General features: G+C 43.2%; 1 long non-coding RNA gene across 1 annotated transcript; it reads left to right on the top strand.

The window, feature by feature from the left end:
* Positions 1–4741: 4741 nt before the first annotated feature.
* LOC140134206 (uncharacterized) lies at positions 4742–10663 on the top strand. The gene is made up of 3 exons (XR_011856122.1): positions 4742–4968; positions 7989–8131; positions 10629–10663. It is a non-coding gene; the product is annotated as an uncharacterized lncRNA (long non-coding RNA).
* Positions 10664–19423: the final 8760 nt, after the last annotated feature.

Here is a 19423-nt window from a genome sequence, read left to right as displayed (position 1 = left end):
ACAGTTTTTACTGATTTCACTGTACGCTCCAAATGACACCTTTAATCTATTCTTAGGATTGGTATGATCACTGGGATACCAAATTGATGTATGTTTTATTATGTTTTAGATTTTAAAAAATTAAAACCTTTTGTACTTCTTGATTCTTAATTTTGCCCTATTCTGACACCAAAAGCTTTTTCATACTTCGGTGTAAGATGTTTGGTTTTTTTGCAGGACATGATGACCTTTTCATTGATACCATTTTTGGAACTCTACAACCTTTTGGTCACTTTTTATAAAAAATTTTCTGTGTTACAAAGTAGAAAAAAGTGGCGTTTTGCCCACTATTTTCCCATATGGGTTCTATTTTGATAGATCGTGACCTATGGGGTAGGATATCTAACATGTTTATGATTTTATTTCTTTATTTTTATATCAGTTATAGGCAAAAGGAGTGAATTAGAATTTTTTTTTTTTTTTTACTTTACTTTGAGTGAGGAGCATAAATCAAGTCGGGAGGCAGAGAAGGCAATGGCATGGAGATGTCTACAGTAAATGTATGGGGTCATTTTATCTAGGGGGATGTGTAAATGTATTGAGTATTGGTGGATCATATATGATCACCAGACCATATATGTCCCATGAGGGTGCATTCACACATGGCATTTGCGATGCTGAGTTTTTAAACGCATCTCTGAAATGAATGCATTTTTACATGTTACCATGTGTTGGTCTGAAAGCTCTATAGCTGGTTTGCAGCTCTAAAGCTGCAAGATGCCGAGGGGGAAGGCTGACAGCAGGGAAGAGGGACAAGTCCCTTCTGTCAGCAGATCCATGGCAGGCAGTGCAGAGGTGGTGCCCTAGGCAGGCGTCTACCTCTGCAATAGCCCTAATTCAGGAAGAGAGTTATGTTGCTGGTGGGAGCTGTAAACCGACTAGGCAGCGGTTCTATACTGCATCCCTTCAGCCTGGCGCCCACCCCTGTAGACAGGGGGTAGACAGACACAGAGCCAAGCATGTCCTGGCTTACCAAGCTCATACAGTGTCCGACTCCTCTATCATTCTGCCCCCTTTCTTTGTCCACCACGGGGCGCCGCACCGGTCAAGATTCTCAACTCGCCTCATGGGTGGTGCGCCCCTGCTAACATTACAGGAGATTGCTTTGCCTTACTTTGATCCATGGCCATTGCCATTTTGTTACTGGGTATGGAAAGGTATCCTTCTAAATCTAGATTATTGGTCGCTCACAGACCCATGACAAAAAACTTGTGATTACCAGGCATTGGGAGGAGTCTGTCTGCCCCTCAAAAGACAAAGAGGCTTATTTACTAAGGGCCCATAGATCGCAATTTCGTCGGATTTTCAAAGTTTTCGGAATTTGCGCTGCTGTGACAGGTATTTAACTGGGGATTGTGTCACACACGATCGGATTTTGGCGCAGCTGCGCTGGCTTTCATGCAACAAAAATGGGAGGACAGGCCATCCGACGATCCGACTGATTCGGACTGAGTGCAGGATTTAAGATTCAAATTGTGTCGCAAGACAATGGACTTACATACACCAGGAAGAAGAAGGTGAACTCCGGAGGACCTGAGCAGGGATGCGACACATGCAGGATATAGGGCGCACAATCTTAGTGAATTGCACCAGAGTGCATGATGTACCTCGTGAACTCCAGCGGCCAGGTAAGTAAATGTTCCCCAAAGTCTTAGCTCGATTGAACACAACCTGTGCCTCACAGACATATAGGAATCCTGGATATCTAGACTCTTTTATCGGGAATGAGTTTCCTATAACTATGGCTCTCTCAGGTCAAAGTTCTGTTTATGGTTTGTTTCACTTGTTCAATTTGTTTTGACTCAATTACCAAGTAAAGATGATTTACAATTCTGAAACTGACATTTTAACATTGATATGTGCAAACATTCCCATTAGTCCCAACCCAGGACCTTTGCAGTATAGGCTTCTGGAGAAGCTTAGTCAAGGGCTCACTCTCACTCGCCTTAACCTAACTCGATCCTGCAAAGTTACCTACCTGAAAGAGGTCGAAGACGAAACCTCACATCCGCGGATTCAACCCAAGCCACAGGCTACCTTCATGAAACTAGATTATTATGCATTTAAGTGCAATACAAGATCAGCAACCTTTGCAACTGCAATGTGGCTACAGAATTTCTGTCACAGTCTATGGGAATAGTCCCTTAAGACTAAAGTCTTGTGGACTCCCTGGACCACCGCGGGAGATAAAGATGCCAGCCGCAACCCAGGAGCGGAGTCTAAGTGGACTCCTGGTTTTCCCCAGAGCCCGCCGCAAATCAGGATGGACTTGCAGTGGCCGGGAGCCACCAGGTCGCTCCACGGGTGCGACTAGACCCGTGGTGGCAGCCAAGGTAGGGACACCGGGCAGGCAGGACCACGGGAAAGCAGGGCCATGGGAAGGCAGGATTTCGGGATGGCAGGACCTCGGAAGGACGGCTGGCAGGACCTCGGAAGGACGTCTGGCAGGACCTCGGAAGGACGGCTGGCAGGACCTCGGAAGGACGGTTGGCAGGACCTCGAAACAGCACTAGGATACTAGACCGCCACAGGATTACAGGACTGCCACAGGATTCAGGAACACGGTAATCAACATAGGAACACGGGAATCACCACAGGAACACGGGAATCACAGAATACATGGAGGCGTCTGGAAATGCTCCGGAATACAGAGGGATTTCTCTTCAGTAACAGGACATGAAGATCCGGCAGGGGATGCTGGGAGTTGCCAGGCTATATAGCCGAGCCGGGAATGCCAGAGCCAATAAGGAGGACGCTGGCCCTTTAAGGCTGGGAGAAGTCCGCACCCCCCATCCCCCCTAGTGGCGGGAGCATGCAACTGCAGGGAAGAAGCATGTGGCCTACATGCTGGGAGACAGAGTACAGACCAGAGCCAGGAGAGGTAAGTGAGGGCAGGGGGAGTGGGGACCGCGGCAGCAGGCACGGGTGCACCCGCAATCCGTACCGAGGCCGGTGGAGACTCTAGAGTGGCCTCAAGGGAGGCCGGTGGAGGCTCTGGAGCTGCCTCAGGGCAGGCCGGTGGAGACAATGGAGCGGGAGCAGCTCTGGAGCAGCTGGAGCAGCTCTGGGAAGCTGCAGAGGCTGCTGAGTCTCTGAAGCAGCACTGGCAAGCTGCGGAGGCTGCGGAGTCTCTGGAGCAGCTTTGGGAAGCTGCGGAGTCTCTGGAGCAGCACTGGCAAGCTGCAGAGGCTCCGGAACCACTGAAGCAGCTACGGGAAGCTGCAGAGCCACTGGAGCAGCTGTGGGAAGCTGCAGAGCCACTGGAGCAGGTGCAGGAAGCTGCAGAGCCACTGAAGCAGCTACGGGAAGCTGCGGAGCCACTGGAGCAGCTGCGGGAAGCTGCAGAGCCATTGGAGCAGCTGCGGGAAGCTGCAGAGCCATTGGAGCAGCTATCGAAGGCTGCGGAGGCTTGGGCACCACTGGAGCAGCTCTGGGAAGCTACAGAGGCTTGGGTGCCACTGGAGCAGCTCTGGGAAGCTGCAGAGTCACTGGAGCAGCTCTGGGACACAGTGGAGACACTGGGGACAACGGGATCAAGACGGACAGGCAAGGTAGCCAAACTTGAGATGGTTCAAACCTGGACCGGATTTTTGCTAGGAACTTGGTATGGGAAACCATGTCTGGGTCACCACTATCCCATAGAGGGGTAGCCCAGGCCAGGGCCTCTCCAGAGAGCAGACAGTAGATGAACGCCACCTTAGAGCAGTGGGTGGGGTACTGGGAGGACAACAGTTCAAGGTGCTGCGAGCACTGGGAAATGAATCTCCTGCACAATTTGGGGTCACCATCAAATTTGTCCGGCAAAAAATTTTCAGGTCCAGTCTCTACTGCTGAAAAACATAGCGCGGTGACTGAAGCAATGGGAGGAGTTGCGGGAGTCTGCTTCTGGAAGGCAATCATCCGTAAAGTGGCAGCGAGTTTGTCCAGGAGTTCTTTTCGCGCAGCAATCTCTTGGGACTGCTGGGCAATAGTGCTGGGAAGGTCTGCCAGTAGCTGGTAAGAATCCTCGACACAGTTCATGGCTTTTGTAGGATACAAGACCTTGGTGGAGTCCATGGCCGGATCTTACTGTCACAGTCTATGGGAATAGTCCCTTAGGACTAAATTCTTGTGGACTCCCTGGACCACCGCGGGAGATAAAGATGGCAGCCCCAACCTGGGAGCGGAGTCTAAGTGGACTCCCGCCACCAGGTCGCTCCACCGGTGCGACTAGACCCATGGTGGCAGACAAGGTAGGGACACAGGGCAGGCAGGACCACGGGAAAGCAGGACCACGGGAAGGCAGGACATCGGGATGGCAGGACCTCGGAAGGACGGCTGGCAGAACCTCAGAAGGACGGATGGCAGGACCTCGGAAGGACGGCTGGCAGGACCTCGGAAAGACAGCTGGCAGGACCTCAGAAGGATGGCTGGCAGGAACTTGGAAGGACACAGATCTTCTACATGGAACTCTGCTGCATAAATTCAATCACACAGCTCTGCTTCATCCACCCATTCACTCACACACAGCTCTGCTACCTCAATCAATTCACATGCACAGACCTGCTGCATTCACACACTGCTCTGCTACAACAGCATGAAAAGGTTTAATGTCCTTACAGTGATGAATCTTGTGATCAGTTACGTGCTTATGACATCACTTTAAGATTCTGGAGTTAATACTCACGTCGGGATAGGCAGGGAGAGCAAGAGATTGGTGCAGAGGCTCGGCTCTACGAGAGATCAGATGAAAGCTTCACCCAACCTCCAGGACAGCGGTCAGGAGGGTCTGACAGTGCTGGAACCTCCTGACTTCAGACACTTTTTAGCAAGACTTTTTCATGACAATTAGATTTGACACATATCACTGATATAAATGATGCAGGAACTGAGATCTTTGACAGATACAGGAAAGCAGCACCACAAATGAGAGGTCTACAGTGTCTCAAGGTGTTTTAACACATTACAAAGCAGAGATGGCATGTGTCATATGTATCATATGGAGGTGTATGAAGGGATGCCCACAAACTGTATATGAAAGTTTACCAACCTAAGTACAATACCAAGTATAATAACAGGGTCACCTATATTGTATTTATCCAGGTAAACTTTCCCCTTCTGCCCGTGGGAGGCAGCAGACACTTTTGGAAAATCCTGAGACATTGCAGGAAGACCCAAAAGCAGCTTCCAGTGACCCACAACTCCTATGTGCGAAAGGGGAGAGTTTACCAGGTAGGTAGGTACATTATGTGTATTAGGGTATTGTACTTACCCAAGTAAACTTTCTGTGTCCAACCCCTTTAAGATCAAGGCACCTGAAAACTTCCCATCAATCCCAGCTACACCACTGGTTACACATGTACAGAATATACAAATGAGGTTTTAGAGGGTAATAATGGCACATGTATGTATGTATGTATGTATGTGAAAATACATGACAGTGGAGATATTACCATATATTACATGGATAATGAATTGATTAGAAGGTAAAACACCTGGTTCTCCAGCACCATCAGTGAAAAAAACTAACTGCACACAATTTATTTTAGTTTCTTCTTTATTTCACTTATATTTGTGACTTTTTCACCAGCCCAGTAAAGTTCATTTTTGCCTCTTATATATATTTAAAATTCAGCCGGCCACACCCAAAATAAGGTAGAATTTGTGATTATTTCAGTGCTTTGGCCTCTTGATGTATCCGGCAGGGTCCTGTGTAGCGCTTATTTCTACGGTGAATTGTCACGTATGAAAATTCACAGGCTTCAGTGAGTGCACAGACGTGGGGACTGGAATCCTTACCCCCTAGCCATGCTCGCCTTCACAGTCCTCTCCGCTCATAAAGGGGGCAGATAAGGGAAAATAATCATGAGTGCTAACTATCAGCTAGCATTTGCAATTTTTTCAGGACTTCTACGCTACTGACATGACGCAAAAGCCCTGATAAATATCCCCTATTGGGTGTGAGTCCAGACACCTGTACATGTACTGTTATAGTGCAAGTGGGGGCATTTATCTCTGAGCCGGATCTCATGCTGAGAAGCTCATACTGGGGCTAACAACTTCTGAACCAGTCTACGGGCAAAGGAGTCTTGACAACTTGGTAAGTGTGCCCTGCATGCTAGACTCTGACCACCATGTGTAATGGGATGTTGTAAATGAAGGGTCGCATGACTTTTTACTGGTTAGTCCTTTTTGTTCTTTTATGTTTACAGCCCTCTGAAGAGTCGTACATGATGAAATGTGTCAGGGCATGTGACCTGTGGTTAGGGACTAGTAGGACAGTTCATTTAGGGTCAGTTCCTTGTGACTGCCCTGTAAGTCATTGGTTCTATGGGGGTTAACCCTAGGGACTTCTATGGTTCATTTTCCTGGTGACTCCATCCATCTGGTTCTCTCAAAATACTGTAAACTGGGTAACATCATTGCTTTTACCTACTTGTTACTAAGGTTTACTATAGAGAGTGCATAAATTGGGCCACTAAGCATAATGGGGGTCATTTACTAAGGGCCCGAATCCTGTTTTTACGTCAGGTTACCCGAATTTTACCTGAATTGCACCGGGATTTTGGCGCACGCGATCAGATTGTGGCGCATAGGCACCGGCATGCACGCGACGGAAATGGGGGGGGGGGGGGCGTTGCTGTTGGAAAACCTGTCGGATTCGGAGAAACCGCCATATTTTTTTTAAAAAAATGTGTCGCTTGACACGCGCTTACCTGCACCCGGCCTGGCTTGGTGAACTTCAGTGAACTCCGACGGAATTCAGTGCAGCAGTGACACCTAATGGACATCAGGGGAACTACCTTAGTGAATCGCCGGAAGACCCGAATCCTCCACAGAGACCGGGTGAGTAAATCTACCCCATTGAGTTGGTGTGTCTAACATGATTAATACATACTGAATTATTTGCAAGACGTGCATCAGTTATGTATTAATTCATCCTCACTATCTGGTTGCAGCCATTTATCATATGCCCCTTCCCATCCAGTACAGCCGGATACATTGTTTGCCACAGGCCACGCAAATTGAAATAATGAAAAATACTTGCAGTTTGCTAGTAATTGTGATTATTTCATGCCAGAAAACTGACGCACCAGCCCCGATAAATCTCTCCCGATGTGACTATGCCTTAAATAATTCTATTTTTAAAAAAACATCACCGCTATACATTTGTGGTCTCTCTGTTCATTAATATCAGTGCCAGACTTGAACAACTTGCACAAACAAGGATAAAACACAAACATTTCCCCTCAAAAATATATTGTTCTAAATAAGGATAATTTAGGCAAATGTCTCAGGAAGGGGTTAATATTTTTCCCCTGTTCCTGATGTCCTAAATATTTAATTTATTGAATTCTACAATAAAATGACCTAAGCTACGGACCATTTGTTCTTTTCCATTTTTCCCATGTGCTCCAATAATAAAAACATGTTTATTGTAGAGCGTGTGCAGAGGATGTAATTAACAAGGGTTGTATAAGTTATTGCAATTACGAAACCTTTGTATATAACAGTACATACTTCAGCTTGACCAATGCAGACTAAAATTTAACAAGCATGACCAATTTGAGTTAGAATTCCCCTGTTGTACTGTCCTGGATGTCGTCCATTGCATTACATGCTTGATACACGGGCTGTCAGTGGCAGGTTATGTGATTTCCTGTAACATATGAATAATTGTACTTGCAGCAAATGGACTTTCTTTCTCTGCTGTCCTTACACAACAGTTTAATGTTATACCAATTCTTGTTACAAAATGGAGTTAAAGTAGCCCCATTCTCATTACATGTAAGTGAATGCCCAGAAAAGTGCCCCCTCACTTCTATGGCCAATAGACCCTACTCTGTAGTATGTGTCACGCAAATGGAACATCTGCAAAAAATCTTATAAACCTGAGTAAATGTTTGGTGGTATTTTCCTACATCTAGAAGCTCAGAACAGATTAACAGTTTTTTTCCTGTGTTTTAAAGGGTGTGAAAAGCTATGATTCCCGATTCCCAGCTGTACATTACATGACTTCAAGCCTTGGGTGTTGAGGTGATTGAAGCCATGAGACCACAGGTGCATGAAGGTTTATCCTAACTGATACGGGCTGAGCAAGTTCTAGAAATATGTACGTGTAAGCAAGTGCTGGAACTCTCACATATTGATTTAAAACTTCCAAATGTCTGGAAAATGCAACAAGGGTCATATCATGTTCGTGGGGGTTCTGTTTACAGCAACATGTGCATTTACTATCCACAGCATTGTGATATAACCTGATATTCTAAAATAGGAAAAGTTATTGTTATTCATGTTGTGTAAATGAGGAAACAATGTGAAATGTACTGTATGTCTTTTAAAGTAACATAACTTTAATTTGGTTTCTGAAGGCCATGACCTGTAATAAGACACATGTTGAAGGCTCTTTTACTAGTATAATGTGGACACAGTATACAGGAAACTTTATAGGTTACAAAAAAATCATACAAATGTAGGAATATCTGACATATGCTTATTTTAGGAAATTTGGGTTTGAGAAACAAAATTTGGCTTTATGATAGGTAACGGGAATGTCAATGATCAAAGAAAAAAAAAACTTGAAAAGAGGCAAAAAGTATAACTACAGAATTAGAGACTTTATGGGGGACATGTATCATTATTTCTGTCTCAATTTTGCGACGTTTTACTCGTTTTTCAAGTACACCTTGGTCTGCACATTGTGCAGTGCCTTATGTACCATATATACTTGAGTATAAGCCGACCCGAGTTTAAGCCCCCTGTAGTATACAGCCAGTCCAGCCTTCCCCAGTAGTATACAGCCAGCCCAGCCTGCCCCCTGTAGTATACAGCCAGCCCAGCCTGCCCCCTGTAGTATACAGCCAGCCCAGTCTGCCCCCAGTAGTAAACAGCCAGCCCAGCCTGCCCCCTGTAGTATACAGCAAGCTCAGCATTAAAAAAAAAAACCTATATACTCACCCTCCGGCGCCCCGGATGCGCAGCGCTGCTCCCCCGATGTCAGCGTGGGTCCTCTTCTGTCTTCCGACTGTCTTCTGTCTCCGGTAACATCCTGCAGGATGTGGCCACGCTCTTCCCGGCCGGCAGGTGCACAGTATGACGCGGCTGCTGCTGACGTCATACAATGCGCCGGCCATGAAGAAACATGGCCGCGCCCTGCTGGAAGTTACCGAAGACAGAAGAAGTCGGAAGACAGAAGAGGACCCGCGCTGACATTGGGGGAGCAGTGCAGACATCGGGGGAGCGACGCTGCGCATCGGGGCCGCCGGAGGGTGAGTAAATAAGTTTTTTTTTTTTATGTGTTGGGCAAAGGACAGCATGAAATATGGGACAGAAAAGGCTGTATAGGGACAGACATGAGCAAATAAATGTAGGAGAACTAGAGGATCTAAGAACAGTTGGTTAGGGTAGGGAACGGATGATGATCTATCCTAACCAACTGTTCTTAGATCACTGTACAGTATGGAAACCTAATATAGATGATATTTTTTGTATATGGGAGGTGCCCATAGAATCCCTAGAGGAGTTTTTCTCTTTCCTCAACTCTGTTTGGACAGAACTTCAGTTCACTATGCATTAAAGCACTGATGAGGTCAGCTTCCTTGACACTATGGTCAAAAAAGACTCCACCGGTCTCATTTGGACCAACCTCTATACAAAAACAACCGACAAAACAACCTGCTACATTACACAAGCTGTCATCCTCTATCAACAAAAAACTCTCTTCCTATCTCACAATTCCAGCGGGTTAAACGCATTGTAAGTAGGACAGACCATCTGACACCACACTTGGACAACATGCAAAAAAAATTCGAAGAAAGAGGCTACCCAAACACAAACCTTAACAGAAGCAGAAATTATTCTCCCAGACCTAAAAGATCCAGACCCAAACCACCCTGGTGCCATTCATACATCAATTTCACCCATTCATGTATAGGATACACAAATCAAAGAATCAAGATCAAAGAATTCAAAAATCCATTTCTCTCATGCTTCAAGAGACCCCCCCAATCTCAAAGATAGATTGGTAAGGGTAGATGTAGGTGCAGACACCAGAGTCCCCAGGCAGACTTTTCTCAACACAACCAAGCAAGGTACTTTCCCATGCCTACATTGTGCTCAATGCACTAATGTTCAAAAAGGAGACTCTTTTACACACTAGCATACTGGTTAGAGGCACCAGTTTAAGGGTTACCATACATGTGATTCCACCTACGTGATTTACCTCATAAAATGCCCTTGCGGCTTCGCCTATGTTGGGGAAGTCCACCATACTGACATCAAACCTCCTGTTGCCCATTCCCGCCCATTTTGCCATTCAGTCAATGAACTGAAATTCCAGGTGATTGAGAGAGTGGACATTCCAAGATGTGGGGGTGGCCGCGTCACCCTATTAAAAAGGAAAGAATCTTTCTGAATTCATAGCCTACAGACTCTGGCTCCCGGTGGGCTGAATAGAGACTATAACATCCAGAGCTTCGTGTAAACAAAGTTACCCTCGAATCTGACAATATGTCTCTATCTCCACTGAATATATGTATATAGATCGAAGTAAATTATGTTGATTTTTATAAATATTTAAATTTATAACGTACCACATGCCTTCCTTGCAGAAACGCTATAGAATATGTCGGTGGGCCATAGACAGGTAATATATGTAGCACTTTAGATAAAGATATAAAATTATATTGATAAAAGTGTATATACTCACTATTTTCCAAAGAGCCAAATCCCGTTTTTATTGGTCCCACTGCAGTTACGTTTATAACTGATGACCTCTAACACCATCGTAGACTTATTTTGGTGCTTTAGTATTAATTATATCTGTGAGAATAAGTTTAGCAACACTACATTCCTATTACAGAGATCCTGGAAGTAAGAAACCAGTGATGCCTTCCACAGCGTGGTATGCACCAGACCTGTCACGTGACCAGACTGAACCGGATATAGCTCACAAACCATTGCTGAGTCTCACATTAAGACCAGAACGCGACTGCTATACAGCCAAGGTCCCGATCGGCGGATACCGCTCTCTTCTCTCATGCCCCGGAGCGCTTTCTGAGTACAATCCGGTGAGTCCCCCTTATAGGACTTAATACCAAGCAAAATTATGCCTACATTGGATTGCCACAAGATATCTAGGTCTGAGTACACTAGACTTGTAACAAGTCTCCACTCTGTGGTACACTCACCTCTAGTATTGTATTATTGCCTATGTATCTATGAATAAGTGCATGGTCATAATTATGCATATATTTACATTTCAGTCTCTTTATGTGGGATACAGCGACTATCTCTGCACAATGTCACTACTGCATAACTGGAGAAGTCTACAGAGAACCCTCCCATCATGCAGAACTATAGACTGTATTTCTTTATTTTCCTAATCTATATGTCTGACAATATTGTTTTTTGGCCACACCAATTTTCTGTGCACCTGTTAATGATACTGTATGTATTATCCACAGCATCTGAGGAAGGTCATTCCTACCAAACTGTATTGAAGTGGATTTGTACTAAAATAAAAGTATTGATAATCCAATCGGATCGAGTGCCATCTTCTTACCTGCAACATGGCCCAGTGTAATATTTAGATGAAGGCATGTATTTATAATTTTTTTAATTGCAGAATAAGGTGACTAGTCTACCTTCCTATGTTTGAGATTCTACATCTAACTTGTACAAATAGAACAACTGGTTCTTCGAGAGGATATTTGCATTGTCTGTTTGGGCATGGAGTCCATGTATATGACCATTGATCATGAGATAGGTATTAAGGCGCTGTCAAACTTCCTTTGTACTGAGGATTCTCTGGATGATCAACATTATTTCGCTTTTCTGGTACAGTCTGGATTTATTTTGAGGAATAATTATTTTGTCTTGACCTGACATTCTACAGGCAGGTCTTATGCACCATTATGGATACATGCTGTGCACCCTCTTACACCAACCTATTCTTGGGTTGGTGGGAGGGGACCAGGGTGTATCCCTTGGCAGGTTACCATGGCATTGTATTGGGATAATACCAGTACATTGAAAATATTCTTTTTTATTTAGAAGGGTTAACTCCAGCATAAGTGAACAAAGGAAAACATTTAAGGATAGGGGTTACCTTTGATAAATTAGACTCAAAAGGTTCATGTGGTCCACTCAGGTGGACTGGGCTTCTACTATTGCCTTCAAACAGTAAGATGGAAATTCAAAATGATCTATACCTCCAACAATTTATATTTAAAAAGAATTGAGATATACTCTTAATATATCCAAAATTTCACACATATGTCTCTACTGAACCACACACACAGATCTGAGTATGCCGGGTGGTGGTATAAATGTACATTTAGATTAATGTCAGGCACTCTGATGCTTTTGAATTGAAGTGTTGTAATGTTTTGACTAATAACACTCTGTCTTTATCAAACACATAAACCCACCGGCTAGGGGTAATAAAAATGAGGTAGGTTGCTGTATGTCGCCCAGGAGTAGCACAGTCTGTGCTCAAAGGAGCGCAGACTGTTCTGCATCTGAGCACCATACAGCCACCTAAGTCAATTCTATTACGGTAATCCTTGCTAGCGGGTTTATGTGTTTAATATAGAATTTAAAAAAAGATTAAAAATAACTTTCTCTTCAAAAGAAACCGAGTGCCTGACGGTTTTTAAAGTGATCACATGGTATAAGATCCCTTCTCAGATCACCCGCTTCAGACAGGAAGAGCGACTCAAGGCGTTTGTATACAATGTCACTAAATGCAATAATGCCACTGCATTCAACTCTAAAAGTAGTTGTACTCTGGTCCCTAACCATAGAAAACAATATTCTGTATGACGTTTTACTCTAGGCAGTAATGCTCAAAAACACTTGCAGTCTTGTAGGCTATGGTATCAAAAAACGAATCCTTTTAATTTCAATCAAGATAAAGGCAGCGTAGATGAAGCAAGAATGGTGCTTGTAGGGTCACAATGATCCTTCTCTTACATCTGTTGCTTAAATTATTTTATGTTTAGCAGTAGAAGGCACAATGTTATCATTGTTTTAATAGTGTGATAAAATAAAGGAATAAAATACAGTGCTCTCATTTTGACATTTTCTATCGATACACCAGAATGCTATATTTCTATTGCACAGGCTATATTTCTAGAGTTAACAAGGTACTGCTGTAAGGGCATTTAGGGAAACGACAAAATGTATAGGAAGCATTATCAAATAAATCCAGCTGTCCAAAACACATGGTAACAATGTGTAAAATAAATTATTATTAGCTTTATAGCCAGAAGGGTGATACAAAATCATTGGATCTGCACAGCTGTCCCATCGTAAAGAGCAGGTGGGATTTGACATTTGCCTCATATCACCCTTTAAGGGTATTTTTTATTTTTTTCTGCATAGCATTATCTGAATACATGAAAACACACACTATATATATATATATATATATATACCCTGATGGAGATATATATATATATATATATATATATATATATATATATATATATGAATAATCCATTGCATGTGAATAAATATAGATAGATAGAGATACAATAGAGATACAAGCTGTACATCTCTCTCTATACTATCTATCTATCTATCTATCTAACTATCTATCTACCATGTTATTTGTCTAAATATCTCTTCATCTATCTTTATATAAATACTATTAAAATCCTGTGCATTTACATATCCAGCCGCCATCTATTTGTTACAGTGCTTATTCCCACCACGGCAGAAACATTTGGGATAGCCCTATAGAGCACTTTAGATTATAATACTTAGTAGGATCAAATGTCAAAACACAGTCAGGAAAAAGTTGCTGGGAAATCCTGAATTACAACAGAAGATAATTCAACTCTGTCAACCCTGAACATCTTTCCCAAAGTTATCCTAGTTAAACTATTCGACAAGCCGTGCATATAGAGCGTAGCTTTGGTACAGGGCCACTGCACCTGCTGGACAGGCTTGTAACGGTTCACAAATGCATACCATATATTACACACTGCCTGAAGCTGTTGATCAATTGCTTCCTGCATGACAAGGGAATGTGAAAATTATGCTTTGAGAGACGCATAAAATCTGTGAAGTGTTCAGCTGTTCCTCTGTCGAGGTTAGAAATGTTCTTGTAGGGTCACCGCCAGGGAACATCTTGCCAGAGCATCAGCTGAAACAGGAGGCTTTTCCATGGCTCTCCGTAACACCAAATAGCTGCGAATATCTATGTAAATAAATAGAAGAAAGCCCAGGCAGATGTTGTATAAAACCTGTTTACTAAAATCATGACCCATTTACTTATTTCCTTTGTTAGAGGGTGATTGTAATGTGCTCATAAATCATCTATGGGAGTTATGACATTGCCAGTGATGACACCTTGCTTTTTAATAAATATACAGTACACAAACTGACCTTTAATTCACATTCATCATATGTTACATGCATCATAAAGGTCATCAAACATAAAAAGTAAGAATTTTTACAGTATACATTACTTTAGAGATTAAAGCATGTTTAAAATGAGTTCCGATCGTAACAACTCAACCAATGTGGAAAACAACTGTGCCAAAATGAAGGGGCATGTGTGTGTAAAAACATTCTTGCCCTGTTTGATATTGATGACTGGCTATACAGTTCAATTTTTACATTAAAAGATAATGGGACCCTGATGGATCTCATTAAGTTAATGTGACAAAAATCCACTATAAGTGAAGGGCTCCTTTCACATTAGATAAAGAAATCTGAACCCAACGTTAAACACATCAGAACCATTTTAAAACAATTATATATTTTATTAATTTTCTTTAAACACAATTCTTTACAGAAGTTGATTCAATTCATATTTGAAATTGGAAGAGCACATAATTCACATAGGGCACATCATATCGTATACTGAGCTCATAGTAGAAACTGGATTTCATAAGGCAGCATTTAACATGTTTAACACAGAAAGTTACAAAAGGCAGACTACATTAGTGGCCTTCATATAGTTTGTAAAATAAGACCTATGGTTTGTCATCTGCCACATCTGCCAAATGTACAGTAGGTGGAATCTTTGAATTATATGTATTAAAAGATAGACTTAATAATTTAAAGATTCCACCTACTATTTGGAAAAACTGCATGAAAGTCATCAATAGTGCCTGCATTTTAGTATCTTTGGAGGAAGTCTCCCCTACAATCCTTAGTCTGCATTTATTAAATTTAGATACATGCTTAAGCCATGTCAAATCCCAAATGACTTTACAATAAGACCCCCTTTTAACCCTTTAACCAGCCATCCGGGGAACTTCTTCTGTTGTGCTGCATCTCCATGGCAACCCATCAAAAAAATCATTGCATGACATAAAGCCCTGGTACAGCAACTGCTCGCTATGTTTTCACAGCCAAGTCCCAGCATTAACTGGGATCAGAAAAGCTCAAATTCCAGGTGCTTAGCCTCTTAGACAACATGGCCAAACGTGGGTCACATTGTCTAAGTGGACACAGAGGGAGTGGTCTTTCTTGGTCTCCATTGGAATCCCACAGAAGCAATCATGGAGTGCCAATGATGTCACACAGCAGCTGGAGTTGCATTTAAGGACTCTGGGGCACACGGTGCCGTATTTCTATAAGGCTATGCCATATCTGTAATGCACTAGTAATATGATCTCATTCCAGTGTCAAAGTATTTATATAATGTCTAAAAAATATAAATCATCCTATTAAAAACTAAAAATCATCCTGCAAAAAAACGGCACCCCATACAACTATAGTGACACTCACTTGCTCATTAAATAGAACATATCACCCAGGGAGCCCCAATACACCACACACAGTGCTTGTTTATACATGTTCCACTGATACCTCTACCCATGTGATTAGAGCCAGCATTCTTGTGAAATCAACTTTTATTGATGTCCTCTGTTACAGTCCTGGAGGTGGAGAGCTGCAGTATAAAGTCAAACTACCCCACCCACTCACTGAGGCTGACACTGAGGGGCTTGTTTTATGATATAGCAGAGCCAGAACACTGATCCGCTGTCTCTCTCTTACCTGCTCCCGGACCCTCAGGAATTTCTTCAGCCATTTGCAGGGTCAGCCTCAGTGAGGAGGGGGAGAGGGATAGCTTGACTGTGTACTATAGCGTTCCTGCCTCCATGACAGGACCAGAGGACATTGATAAGTCTTTTTTTTTGAAGAATGGTGGCTCTCAGCCGTGGATAGAGGGATTGGTGGAACCAATGAGTCCTCTTCACACTCAGCGGGCGTTTGCTTCACAATGAAGCAAACTCCGGCCCCAACACCTGCGGGTGTTAAACCTTTGATCGTCGCCGGCAAAGCTGCCGGCGGCATTAACGAGCCGGCAGCATGTGGGGGCTGCCATCTTGGCTCTGATCGCCGCTCCCCATGACGTCACCAGGGAGAGGCGATCCATTGCCATGACTGCCTTGGGTCACACAAAGATCCGCGTCTATCATGTTTTAGGCTATTTATTACAATATGTGATTTGCACATTATAATAGATGGTGTGCAAGATCCCCATATGCTGCCATACTGTAGTTAAAGTACCCTAGGGCAGCGATAGCGAACCTATGGCACGCGTGCCACATGCGGCACGCAGAGCTGTTCCTGTGGGCACGCGGGAGCGCTGAATGTTATTGTGGTTCCCATAGAAACCACTGCCGGGAGAAGAGAGCAGCATGATACAGCTGCTCCCACATAATAGAATTGGGCAGGGGCATAAGGATCTGGCCCTTAGATACAGGGGTCCAGCGGCTGCACTGTTCAATGTGCTCTTTTGGGACCCCTGAGCACAGTAATATCGGTAGGAAGGCAGTCATTGCTCTGCCTTCCCCCCTGCTAAAGCCGGGACTCACACAGAGGGCTGGTCACCTGACCCGACCAGCCAATAGGAGAGGAGAGGAGGGAAGAGGAATCACCAGAGCCCGGGCTGCATGTAGCTGCAGTATAGAAAGGTAATAAATGACATACATAAAGTGTAGCATCAGCTCATTCTCCCCTTCTCCCCTGCTATCCTGTAAATATAAACTACATCATGCAGCTATTCATATCTTTCCAGCACCCTCATATCTATCTATCTATCTCTCTGTCTCTCTCATATCTATCTATCTATCTATCTATGTATCTATCTATGTATGTATCTATCTATGTATCTATCTATCTATGTATGTATCTATCTATGTATCTATCTATGTATCTATCTATCTATCTATCTATCTATCTATCTCTCTGTCTCTCTCATATCTATCTATCTATCTATCTATCTATCTATCTATCTATCTATCTATGTATCTATCTATGTATCTATCTATCTATGTATGTATCTATCTATGTATCTATCTATGTATCTATCTATCTATCTATCTATCTATCTATCTATCTATCTATCTATCTATCTATCATCTATCTATCTATGTATCTATCTATCTATCTATCTATCTATCTATCTATCTATCTATGTATCTATCTATCTATCTATCTCCTATCTATCTATCTATGTATCTATCTACCTATCTCCTATCTATCTATCTATCTATCTATCTATCTATCTATCTATCTATCTATCTATCTATCTATCTTTGTATGTATCTATGTATCTATCTATGTATCTAACTATGTATCTATCTTTCCATCTATGTATCTATCTATGTATCTAACTATGTATCTATCTTTCCATCTATCTATCTATCTATCTATCTATCTATGTATCTATCTATCTCCTATCTATCTATCTATCTATCTATGTATCTATCTATGTATCTATCTATGTATCTAACTATGTATCTATCTTTCCATCTATCTATCTATCTATCTCATATCTATCTATCTATCTATCTATCTATCTCTCATATCTATCTCTCTGTCTCTCTCATGTCTATGTATCTAGAAAAATGATCTATCTATCTATCAGGGCCCACTGGTGTCTTGTTACACCACTGGGATTGGGGTCACATATAAAGGTCAGCAGACCCCTATATGTGACATATGACATAGCTATAAATAAAATACATCAATATTAAAATGGGGCAATTCTCTCTATAATGCTGGTTATCAGCTGCAGGTGTACCTGAGCTCTGCCCCAATCCTTCCCCTGAACAGTATACAACAGTTTTAGGCGAGCAGTGGACAACAGTACACTGCCAGGATTTTTTAACGTTTATTACAGAAGTCCCTATATAAAACACCTATGTGTTTTTTTATTTTTTAATTTTTGTCTTGGCACTTTGCTATAAGTAAGTTGGGTTTGAGTTGCATTTTGGGCACTCGGCCTCTAAAAGGTTCGCCATCACTGCCCTAGGGGGTCTGAAAAATAGTAATAAATAAAAATTTAAATTAAAAAAAGTAAAAAAAAAAAATAAAATAAAAATTCAAACCACCCCCCTTTCCCTAGAAGTCATATAAATATAAATAAACAGTGAAAACTGAGATGTTGTTATATGTGTTCTGCTAATATGTTAACTGTCATTGGGGCACATTCACTAAGGTTCCGAATCGCTCTTTTTCATTGGGTTACCCGAAAATTACCGGTTTGCGCCTAATTGCCCCATTGCATCGGCGCCGGCATGCATGTGACGGAAATCGGGGGGGGAGGGCGGGGTGGGGGGGGAGGAGGATGTGACCGTTGGAAAACCCGAAGGATTCGGAAAAACTGCACTAACATGCACCAGGAATAGGTTGGTGAACTCTGGCGAACACCTGGTGGACATTGGCCGCACGACCTTAGTGAATCGTCCGGAAGACCCGAATCCTCGACGGAGAACACGACGCTGGACCGCGACAGGACCGGGTAAGTATATGTGCCCCAATGTGTTTTGCATGTTCTGCCCAGCAACAGTGATGTACTGAGGAGTAGGAGCAGTCTGGTTTAGGGCCGTTGTTATATACAGAGCAAGGAGAAGCATGGAATAAAGTTGCCTCTGAGTCTGCAGTCCAGTGATCCGGTGTAGGTTCCTTCTACATCATACGGGTTCCTACCACGACATTACAACTGGCGACGAGGATTAACTATTATCAAGTAAAGGTATTTCACCATGGCCTGTCTACCTGCATTCTCTTCCTTTGATGTGCACCAGTCACAAGCAAACTTAGGCCCCTTCCACACTAGCGAGTGTGATGCGATGAACTCGCATCACACTCGCAACGCAAGCTGCCGTGAACGCTTGGCTCGAACGCTGCACCGCGGGAGTGAACTGACATGCTGAGTTCACTCCCGCGGTGCAGGGTTCGGGCCGTGCGTTCCCGGCAGCTTGCGTTGCGAGTGTGATGCAAGTTCATCGCATCACACTCGCTAGTGTGGAAGGGGCCTCAGGAGCATGCTGGAATAAGTGGCTAAAACGCTTTGGGATATTTTTGCATATACAAATACAGCTTTTGAGGTTTTTCAAGTTTAGACAGTGGAAACAGAAAGAAAGCATTGCTG

Source organism: Engystomops pustulosus, chromosome 5 (genome assembly GCF_040894005.1).
Source record: "Engystomops pustulosus chromosome 5, aEngPut4.maternal, whole genome shotgun sequence".
Lineage (NCBI taxonomy): Eukaryota > Metazoa > Chordata > Amphibia > Anura > Leptodactylidae > Engystomops > Engystomops pustulosus.
This window is presented reverse-complemented; position numbering and strand designations above follow the sequence as displayed.